Below are 10806 nucleotides of genomic sequence, written 5' to 3' on the forward strand. Positions count from 1 at the left end.
CCGGCCCGACCCGGCCCGACCCCGGGGCCCGGTGCAACGAACGGCGTCCGAACGAAAACGCTCTCCCCGGCTGGTTCTTCATTCACCGTTTCCGCGGCGGTCATCTGGCCGGCTCACCTGCGCCGATGCGACGGCCGGGCGGCTCAGAGCGGTCGCTTCGTTTCTTTGGCGCGGCGTAACGAGAGCAAGTCCGGTTTTTAGCCGGGCCGTCGGCCATTCAGCGCGGCCTTTTTCAGCCGGTATTTTATATCGCGGCGACAAGACGGAGAGAACACGTCCGGAGGCATCGATGCCCCTTTCAACGGCCGTTTTCCGTTCCTTCTTTCTTTTTCTACCTTTTTCTCGCTTTTTCTTTCTTCTTCATTCTCTCCCTTTTTCTTTTTAAAGTAAATAAAATACTGAATTTTTCAGCAAACTTTTAGGTTCTCGGCGCGATTGTCCAAGCGTCGAAATGGCGGAATTTGCGCAAGATACTGCGTACTGTTATCGGCAATTTCGATTCCAAATCGATGCGATTTAATCTCATCCCTCTTTGCAGCTTTATCATAAAAAGAGAAATAAAGAGAGAGCAAGCAAGTGTTTCCCTCAGGAACGGACGCACGCGTCCAACCCGCCGGTAATTACGCGACGCGGATGGAAATCGGGTCGAGTGCCGCGAGAGAATACTTTGGTGCGCCTTCGCGTGTCTAGTGTCCTTGAACAACCCCAATCTTTTTACGAGTTTTTACTCTTTGATTTACGCGGCTTTCGCTCCGCGGCTTTTTCTTTGTTCGAATGAAAAGAATCCGCGCGCGGCGCGCTGCCGGGAACGGTTCCATTCCCCGACGGAGAACTTCTCTTTTATTTTTGGATAATTCTCATTGGCGGGGAACGCGCGAGCCCTTAGAGGGAGAGCCGTGTCTCCTTTGTACATCCGGGGCTAATTATCACGTTTCGAAGGTTGCTCGAAATGTGTGTCAGTGTGTCTGGATTTATCCACGCGTCGCCGATCGTCTGACACTTGTTCCGATTACGAGTAGATTCTGTCATCCTCGTTCTCCATAATAGATGATAGATTTTTCGAAGCGGTGAAACTTCGCCGGAGATAATTTTTTTCAAAAAACAATCTATCGAATAGAATTTATATTGCAGCGACCGGCAATATCTTCTCCGTGGTGTTATTAAATCTAGAACCACCTCGTCGAGAAAGTTGCGCGACGGTGGACGATGAAAAGTGTGCGAGGAACTTTTTCATGGAAATAAGACGAGAAGGAACTTTGTACTTCGGGAAGTTGACCGGGGAAAGGGGCGATAAATTTTTTTCGGTGACGGATTAACAGGCGGTTGGCCGGCGAGCTCTTCGCTCGGCGATAAAAGCTTTCCTATTGGCCGATCAAAAAGAACAACGGCTTGATCTACGTTTTATTTGTTTGGCGCTTGCGATCGCTGCTTTTTCTTCTGCGAATAGTTAATTTATTTGTCAATATATAAATCATCATTTTAGCCAGAAAACACGACAAATGTCTAGCGAGACCGTACAAATTATTAATAACAATATTTCAACAACCAAACCATGGTTCTCACATAAAACTTGTTAATATACTTATCAGTACATTGTTTATCATTTCGACCAGGAAACGCGACATTCCATCACAATATACATTGACGAAACTTTCCTCCTGCATTTGATGTGGGGGGGAAAGGGGTGAGTCGGCTCGCCTAGAAGGTGAAGTCCGAAACGGCCGGAAGAGAGGGTCGCCGAAGCGTTGCGAAGACGATGCACATGCAGCGGGGGTTGCAGAGAGAGAGAGCGAGCGAGCGAGCGAGAGAAAGAGAGAGAGAGAGAGAGAGGAGCGGCTGCAACGAAGGAAAAATCGATGCATCGTCTCTGCGATTGTGGCCGAGCGCCGCCGAAGCCGGCTAGCCGAGCCCCCAGAACCTCTAAACCGGAGAGGAAGCATGATGCCGTCCGGGGATATTCGACGACGACGGAATTGGTGCACCGACCGACTGCGCCGCGTCAACTTTTGCAGTCGCATGCCGAACCGGGCGTTCGCGAAGAAGTTCGAGGCAACGGGGCTGATGCGCCGGAAGAAGCTGAATAATTCGGCGCGATTGCATTTCCAGAAGTGGAAAGTTCGAACGACGACGAGTCGCACCCGGGGATATTTCGCCCGTCTTCGAAACTCGTGCTGTATCTGTCACATACGTTATACCACTTAGCGCGCTGTACCTTTACATAATAATTCTTCGACGGTGCGCCTTCTACGGCGCACGGAAGAAAGTATGCGGGCGTTAGCATCACCTGCTGTCGCTCGGCGAATTGTAAATATATCGGTTGGAAATGATTTTCGTCGGCTCGTTGGCTTCGATGCAGTTTCGTGCCGCTTTCAACCCTTTCGAATTTGAGACTGTTGTAATTTTAATATGGAGACGTTACTTTCGATGTAAATACGTTTATTTTATAGTTTATGTAGCTATTATTTTTTTTAACATTGCAATAATTTTTTTTCAAATACCGCATTGCTCTAAGAGCCTTTTGAAGTTATTAAAATTTATTTTAAACAGCGGCTGGACCAATGATAGACGTTATAAATACGTAAACAGGAATTGTAGAAATTGTACAAGATAATTGTAGAAATAACCGTACGTTTTCCCGGTATTCCACGACGGATGTTCTATGGGAACAGAGGGCAGAGGATTTTTCAATTTCGGGGTGGAACTCTTTGAAAGCATGACAATTCAATTACCGGTTAGCATTGTGTTTGACGGGGGGGAGTTCTCAGGGAGCCGCCTGTTTAAATTCGTTGAAGCGAAAGAATAATACACGCGAAGCGGACTTTCGAAGCGTGGAGACCGCCTTCGGCTTATTACAAGCATTGTGCAAATTCTAAAACGGAAACGCGCGAGCGCATCGTGGCGCGTTCGGGATTTTCCTGCTATAACCTCAAAACTACCTCCTTTCTTTCTTCACGTGATCACGCGGATAACAAAACAGGGATTGCAGAGCAATTTCAAATAAAATCTCAATAATCGAAATATATATATATATATATTATATATTTATTATTTTTAAAATAGAAAATATAAAGTCAAAGACACGATTTAGAAGAAAAATTCGAAACTAAATATTAATAATAATAAATATTAGAAATATTAAAAATTGTATCATTTATCCACGAGTCAGTAGACAATTGAAAAATAAAGTGGACGTAATCCCATGGGGTAGTTCTATGGTTAATTAATTTTGAAACACGATTCCATGTGTCGCAGGTGTTGACTTATAAGCCCTAATTAAAGAAAGCTATTTTTGCTTTAGAAATAGAAAGAAACCAGGGCGACCTTTAGCCGGCGGCCATACAGGTGGGGTAGGAACAGGGGGGAAAAAGAGAGAGAGAGAGAGAGAGAGAGAGAGAGAGAGAGAGAGGAAGATGAATATTCTCGTGGGACGGGCAAATGTCAAGAGGCGAGCTCATAATTTTTTAGCAAAGCTGCTGTCGGGGTATATTCCTCTTGCTTAGTATTAATAAGTTAATGCGATTTGCGTTTGGTTCGGGTCAAGTGGCGGGTCTCGCGTTTCCCATAACGCGTACGCCAATTGTTGCCGGGCACGCGAGCGTTCCGTTTGGACCGTTTCAACGTTATTCAAAATTTAGAATCTATTAAAATCTAGAATTTAAAAATATTCCATAAAAGTTTAGATTTTATAAAAATCTAGGATTTATAAGAATCTAAAAGTCTGTAGAAACCTGAAAATCTATAAAAATCTAAAAATCTATAGAAATCTCAAAATCTATAAAAATCTAGAATCTATAAAAATCTGAAAATCTATAAAGATCTAAAAATCTGTGAAAATCTAAAAATCTACAAAATTCTAGAAATCGATAAAAATTTAAAAAACTATAAAAAATTGAGATTAAAAATCTCGCCTAATTCCCGCATTGGCAATTATTTCGTAAAATCGAGAGTTATACTCTACCTCGTTACAAGAATCACGCGTGGGGCAATCAACGTCGCTACAAACGATAAGAAGAGAGAGAGGGAGAGAGAGAGAGAGAGAGAGACTCTGGCGGAATGGTTGGCGCATCGGGAATAACAGCGTCGGTTTTCCTACGAATTAACTATGCCGTAATCCGATTAGTAAACACGAGATTACGCGGTTAAAGCCCGTTTCCCTGGGCTTGTCCCTGGGCTTTTTATGCCCGGGTTACAGGGACGCCGGGGACGCGATCCTGTAAGTTCGCGCACCGCGCGTGTGTTTTCTAATGAACACGTGGTTTACTGCGTCGCGCGCGACGCATTTCGACTTTTACTTCAGCGCCGGGTTTGGTTCGCCTGTTTTAATGCCAGGCTTTCGCGAATCGTCGGACGAGATTTAAGGAGACACGCTTTACACCGTGGAACTTCGGTTTTCATTTGTCTCGCTTGAGCACCGTTTTAAACGATGCCGGTAAAGCCTTCCCTGTGTATTCGAGTCCTCTTTTATATTTTACTGTATATTGCGACGCGTCTTCTCTGAGAAAATATATTCGAGAATTTAATCAAGAAGGGAATGTTAATAATATCTTGTTATTTGTTTGTTTGCTATTAAATATAAAGGGAGGTAAAATTGGAGCACGTGTAATTGTTACGATGAATCGTGTTACGTTGAAAAACGTCTTAAAAACATCACAAAACTACTTAGACAATTAAATAAAACGATTGGATTTTTTAAAAATAAAATCTATCCAATCCCATCACTTTGACGATATCTTCTTCCATTATTTGTAAAATAAAAAAATGTTGCTCTTAAATAAGGTTAAATGAACTGTTTCAAATACTTACATCCTATTTCCGCGTCTAATTTGGTTAACCGAGAATCCTGTCGTAATTTTTTAGGAAATTTTCATCCGTACGGTTGGTATCGGGGGAACCTTGAGCCGAGCCTGGCCGCCAGGGGAAGTCCGTGGGGATAGGCGGCCGAGAGAGTGGTGGGGATGGAGGGAGGGCAGGGAGAAGCCCGGCGTAGCGGCCGGGAAGGAGTACACCGCGTGGTCTGCCATCTCTGTCTTTGGTTCAGTTCGAGTTCGGCGCGCAGCCGGTTCGTGTCAGTGTTTCCGCGCGCGCGACCTTAGCTTCCTCTGATCGCTGCGTTTTTGCTTCGGCCGCGGTGATTCGCGTCGGGACACGTTCGATAACTACGTCGTGCAAGTCGTGGAGTGTGTTTTCTTCGCGCGCACCACCGTCGAAAGGGTGAGAGACGCAGTGAGCCCTTAAAAACCGTGAGTAAACGTGTCGAGAGGGAGAGAGAGGGGCCGTGAGGCTCTTTTTCGTCGAGCTTTTTCGACAGCGGTGTGGTCTTGAAGCGGGGTCCGGTCGAACGAAACGGCTCGCGGTGCAAGGTTACGCCAGTGCTTCTTGTCCAGTGGCAAAGTGGAGGTCGCGGGTGCCTCGAGTGACCCCCTCGGAACGGCAACGGTGATTCATAACCGCATAGGGTTAAATGAGAGGGAGGCGTCTGTTACGCTGGCAACGTTTCCGCGCGCAATCGTCTGCCCCCGTCCTCTCTGTTTCTGGTTCGGCTAGATTACCCGTGTAGATCCTCGCGAGAACCATCGATCGATCGATGCGGTGTGGAGGCAACCCGGGGAAAACGACACGCGACACTTCGAGAAACGTCGGCCCGGTTCCGAGGGACGATTTTAGGCGCGCGCGCGGTTCTTTCGCGATATTCGCGCGCTGACATAATCTGCCAAGTCTCCGTTTCGGAGCAATTCGTGCCAAAATTTCTGCTTCTCGAATAAATACACAACGTTCCTTGCACTTGTAATAACACTTGTGTACTAAATTAACAAATTATTCATTTATTAAATTAACAATTTTATTATTCGCGAACGATTAATCCGGCAAGCCGTGGGGCGCGTTCGTGCTCGGTCATAGCCGGCTAATTAATCAGTGGCGGCGGCGGGCGCGCGCGCGCACCTATCTCGGGGACACGAGTAACAGTGGATTATTGATGTAAAGCTCATCAGGCGATGACGTTTACTCAGACTGTACTATTGCTAAAGACCACACTCGCGTCCCGTCGGCGAAGGGGTTGCAGCTCGCGATAGCAGTCGTTTTTTCCCCTTCTGGAAGCGAGGATTGGATTTCGCGCTTCGAAGTCTCGTGTGCCGAGCTTACGATTTTACCGGTTAATTAACCGGGCTCGTCGACGATCGCGGACGATAAGATTCGAGAAGCGTCGTTATTTGCTCTGAGCGTGTTCGATGTTTTACAGGGTTTTATTTCGAAGCGAAGGGGATCGTCGGGGGCGCGTGACATAACTATCGACGCGTCTCCCTGTCTTTCTTTCGCCGGCGAATATAGCGTGGCAGGACGTTCACCCGTATCGACGCGCGGAGACCTTATTATGCGTTAACGGATCGGTGCAACGATCGAGGGATTCGCCGCGATCGAGATTCCCTTCGGTCGAGAGATTCTTCTCGATCCAGATTCCCCGCGATCGCAGGTTTCCCCTCGATTTAGATTTTCCTCGATCGAGAGACTCCCCGCGATCCAATTCCCCGCGATCGAGAGATTCTTCGCGATCGACGGATTCCCCATTTCGTTATCGTTATCCACCAGAGATTAACGCTCCCGAATCGATAACGCCCGCAGTCCACCTAATCCAAGGAATCCATTGTTGAATACCTCGGAATTAATCCGAAGATAAACAGCGTCTATCTCGGAGCGATATTTTTACACTGATTTCAAGCGTCTCGATAGATTACAACCTTCCGGCAGATCGATAAAATTCCCGTAACACGGAAGCGCGATTTTTCAACTCGTAATTCGTTCGACTTTTTAATTCGTAATAAAAATCCTTGAATCAACCCCCTTTACTTCGCAATAAAAATACGCGAAACCTTTCTTAAATCAGCTCGGCCACGCGACGACGAAATTCAACCAAGTTTCCTCGCGTTCCCCAAGGTGTGAGAATTCTGCGGCCAAGGGGGAGTCCAGCCCGAAAGTATATCGCGAGTGCCGATCTAATATCGATACCCACCCTCCTCTCCGTCTTATATCGAGTGGTCGCAGTGAGTGGTGGTGCAGCGAATTACTCTGGCGCCAAATATCGCGGAACAGTGAACGATCATGGTGTGACTCGTGTGACAAGAAAGGTCTTTCGGAAAGATCGACGAGGCTGACCCGGTGGTTGCTGTTGTTGTGTGGTGATTGGTTTTGGTGGTGTTGGTGGTTGATACGCTCCTGGGTGTCGGAAGCCCGTCGTTACCTGGGCCTCGTTTACATCGGTTTACTCATGCTGGGAGTTTTGAAGCGGCGCTGGAAGCCATCGAAAAGGTAAGTCACTTTATAATCGAACTTTAATAGTTTGCACTCGAATGGCGACTCTGGCGCACCGTCAAAGTTGTTCTGTCACGTTGCAAAATCATTTTTAAGCAAAACCGATATTCTAAGAGTCGCAAGAATCGATTTAGCAAGGGTAAAACTGCACTTTAATTATTAATTCAATTATAATTTAAAACAACCTCTGACGGCTTTACGGTTGTTAAGGGTTGCGCGAAGATTTCAATATTAATCGTAGAATTTGATTAGCGCTTGTGGTCGAAATTGGAGGCTTTAGATAAGATCTTGATCGGGCTTCCCATGTATCGGAGGATTGATTTATGTATTAGAGGATCGATTTATACACAAATGGTTGATTTATGAACAATTAAGAAACGATCGAAGGCAATTAGACGTTTGACCAGGAATCCGGATGAAATTGAATTACAAAGAGGGTTACGCGGTTATAATCGAGCTCGTTCGAAGCCTCTCCCCCCCACCCCCCCCCCCCCCCCCCCCATTGGAAACGCATTTGCCCGCTGTAAGTAAGAATGATGGGGTAGCCGATGCGAGCCTCGATAAGGGAACACGTTCCACGGGGCCAGAAAAGTCCTTATTATTTCCGATCTAATCGCGGCGCGCCGCGCGATTCATTCGCCCGTACGTCCGCGCCGCGTTTTCTGTCTGCCCGTAACTGTATCGCATCGCTGTCCGATGCACTTCCTCCGCGGCTGGATTCCTTAACGAACTAGTTTTCCAACAGCGCGTTTTGCATTTCGCGCGCGCGCTCGCGCGTCTGGTTTTTCGCATCGGGACGCGCGGAATCGGCTCGCTAAACATCGCGCCGAGCGTTGCATTTTGTCCGTACACGGGCTTAATTTCGTGTACCGTTACGCTCGACCGGCTACAGTTTTTTTTTTGTCGCGGCTAATTCCTAATTGCGGAGGCTAAACGGATCGCTCGGGCTTGTTAGCGAACGACGCGATCGTCGCGGGAAAATTCAAGAGTAAAACGACGCTGCGAATCAACCCCCTTTTTGCTTTTTATACCGAAGAGAACACCTGCGAAAATGTGACCAAATAGGCCGCAGAAAAATCGCTGACATCTGAATTGCTTTTTGAGAATTAACCCTTCGCACTCGAAGCTGTTTTAACCTACAAATCTAGATTATAGAAAAATGATCCCAGAATTTAAAATTTCGGCTTTCCGAGTATCGTCCGGCCTCGAGACAGCCGTCGGCGGCTTCTTTCGATTCTTCTCCGGTGGAAAATGTTAGCGCTAAACAATGTGTGCCAGGCCTTCGAACGAGGAGGAGCCTTGACACCGAAGAGATCTGAAACACGACACTCCCTTCGGACTGGGCCGAGAGCCGGCCTTGAGATCGGCTCCGAGTAAATCTCCTATTTATTCCCCGGGAAGGAAAGGGAATACGAAATTCTGTAGGGCCGCCAAGGCGACTACGAAACTTTCTCGTCTCGTCCAATAACTTTGTAACCGGGTCCAATTTTCACACGGGTTAACGTACGTAGATTTTCTATGAACCGACACGCCCGGTTACTGTCCGCGTCGGCTATTTACGCGAGATTCGTGTCGCTGGACGCAAGGATTTGCCCGAGGGTTAATTAATGGATTTTATTTGATAGAAATTTGGTTTTATTTAGAGTATATAAATCTCATTTATTTATATAATGGGAAGAGCGAGGAATGCCGATTCCTCGGCTAAATACGGGTCGCCCGTGGGTGAACGGAGTTTACAAACTTTTACGCTGAAACGACGGCGAGGTCGATTCTACAATATTGCGCGGTGTTTCCGCGATACGACGCAGTTATGTTTACGAATAATTCGGTATTGCACAATGAGATGAAATCGCTCGCCTGGAGACAATAGGTAACCAGGCCGGTTACAACTTTTTGGATAACGAGGTTTCTACTGTATAAAAGACAGCGACCCTAAAATCACAGTAAAGTCTAAAATAAAGTGAAAATAAGATGAATTAAAGTAAAATGAAATAAATAAATAAATATATAGAGATCGTTGTACACACTTTCAAGAATAATTCGACACCTTGTGCAACTCTCTAGTTTACAGGCAGCCAATTTGTCGTTGAAAAAGAACGGCGCAATTTCACGGCGCCTCGAAAGACCGTCGATTCGCGATCCTCTTCCGCCGACGGCCAGTCAAAACGAACCGTCCCCTCCCTCCGACCTAATGAAAATTAATTAGGGTAGGGGACCGCGCAGCAGGTGTTATGATAATTCGTTTGAATTAGCCCAGGTAAACATTAGCATGCAAAGTTATGCGCAGCGGGCTAAACGCAATCGCCTTCGCCGCGCGCACGCGCGCGCGCTCGAAGCATTATTTACGTGTCGCGAGACGTTTCGACGGCCAACGGGGATTACTAAATTCTAGCCAATATTGCGGTACGAAGAAATTTGTTGCGCCGTTATTTACAACTTGCGCCCGTAACTAGAACAATAGAACAATGGAACAATAGAGTAATGCGAGTGTAACGAGAGGGCCCGGGCGTTACTGTACGGACGAGTTCCAACGAGCGGGGAAACGCCGGCCCGCATGCCGGCAATTTCCGTTGTCGAAAAAGATCGAGAGGAAGAGAAAAAGAGAAGAAGGGCGGAAGATCGCGCGAGGATCAAAGGCGTTCCGATGTTACGTTATTTGTCGCCCGACCATTCCCCCCCCCTTACGTCGGCGACGATTATATCCTGTTCGTGGAATTCTGAGGGTGCCTCTCTCGCTGTCTCGCTCTTATTTCTCTCTTTAGTTCTCTTTCACTCCCACTCCTTTTCTCTCTATCACTATTTCTCCCTATATATCCCTCTCTATTTCTCTTTCACTCTCACTCCTTTTCTCTCTTTCTCTCTATCACTATTTCTCTCTTTTTCTCTGTGTCTTTACTTCTCTCTTTTACTTCCACCCTCTCACTCCTTCTCTCTCTCTCTCTCTCTCTCTTTCTCTCTCTCTCTTTCTCTCTTTCTCTGCCTGTGTCTGCCCGAGACGATCACGTCTCCGCCTCGTCGTTAGCCGTCGTGATCGCCGCGGCCTGTTCCGAAGGTAAATACACCTGTGCCTTTTCAAATCGTTTTTTTCGAAGGGACCCCCCCCCCCCCCCCCCTCTCCCCCGAGAGACTATTCCGCAGATGGCCCCGCGAGGATCCGTCGTTTGTGACTCCGCTTCCAAAGCGTTATTCTGAATGAACGATTTTTCTGAATGGCTGCGGACCGAAACCGGTAAAAGGGACACACCACCGTGACGGCCAATGCGCACCACCATCGCCATCGCCATCGTCGCATAGCGAACGCACGCGTTGCTACCCTTTATCGCGCTTCGATATTTTTTTTTTTTTCGTTTAAAGCGTCGGGGAATATGTTTTCCATTCCTTCGCGTTGTCGAAGAGTAATCGATAGCGATTCTGCGTTTGTCGGACGGTCGAAATTGTTTATTAAACTTGGTAAGAATAATTCCAGAGATTGTGTAATATTATATATTATTATGTAATATT

At 46.9% G+C, this 10806-nt stretch overlaps 1 protein-coding gene and 1 long non-coding RNA gene across 4 annotated transcripts in view; one reads left to right on the forward strand and one right to left on the reverse strand.

The window, feature by feature from the left end:
* LOC144476930 (putative fatty acyl-CoA reductase CG5065) overlaps positions 1-10806 on the forward strand; it is a 23846-nt gene that overhangs the window by 4309 nt on the left and 8731 nt on the right. The window lies entirely within an intron of this gene.
* Positions 1-10806, reverse strand: part of LOC144476931 (uncharacterized) — a 17723-nt gene that overhangs the window by 531 nt on the left and 6386 nt on the right. The window lies entirely within an intron of this gene.

The sequence above is a fragment of the Augochlora pura genome, chromosome 11, assembly GCF_028453695.1.
Source record: "Augochlora pura isolate Apur16 chromosome 11, APUR_v2.2.1, whole genome shotgun sequence".
NCBI classification, from domain to species: domain Eukaryota; kingdom Metazoa; phylum Arthropoda; class Insecta; order Hymenoptera; family Halictidae; genus Augochlora; species Augochlora pura.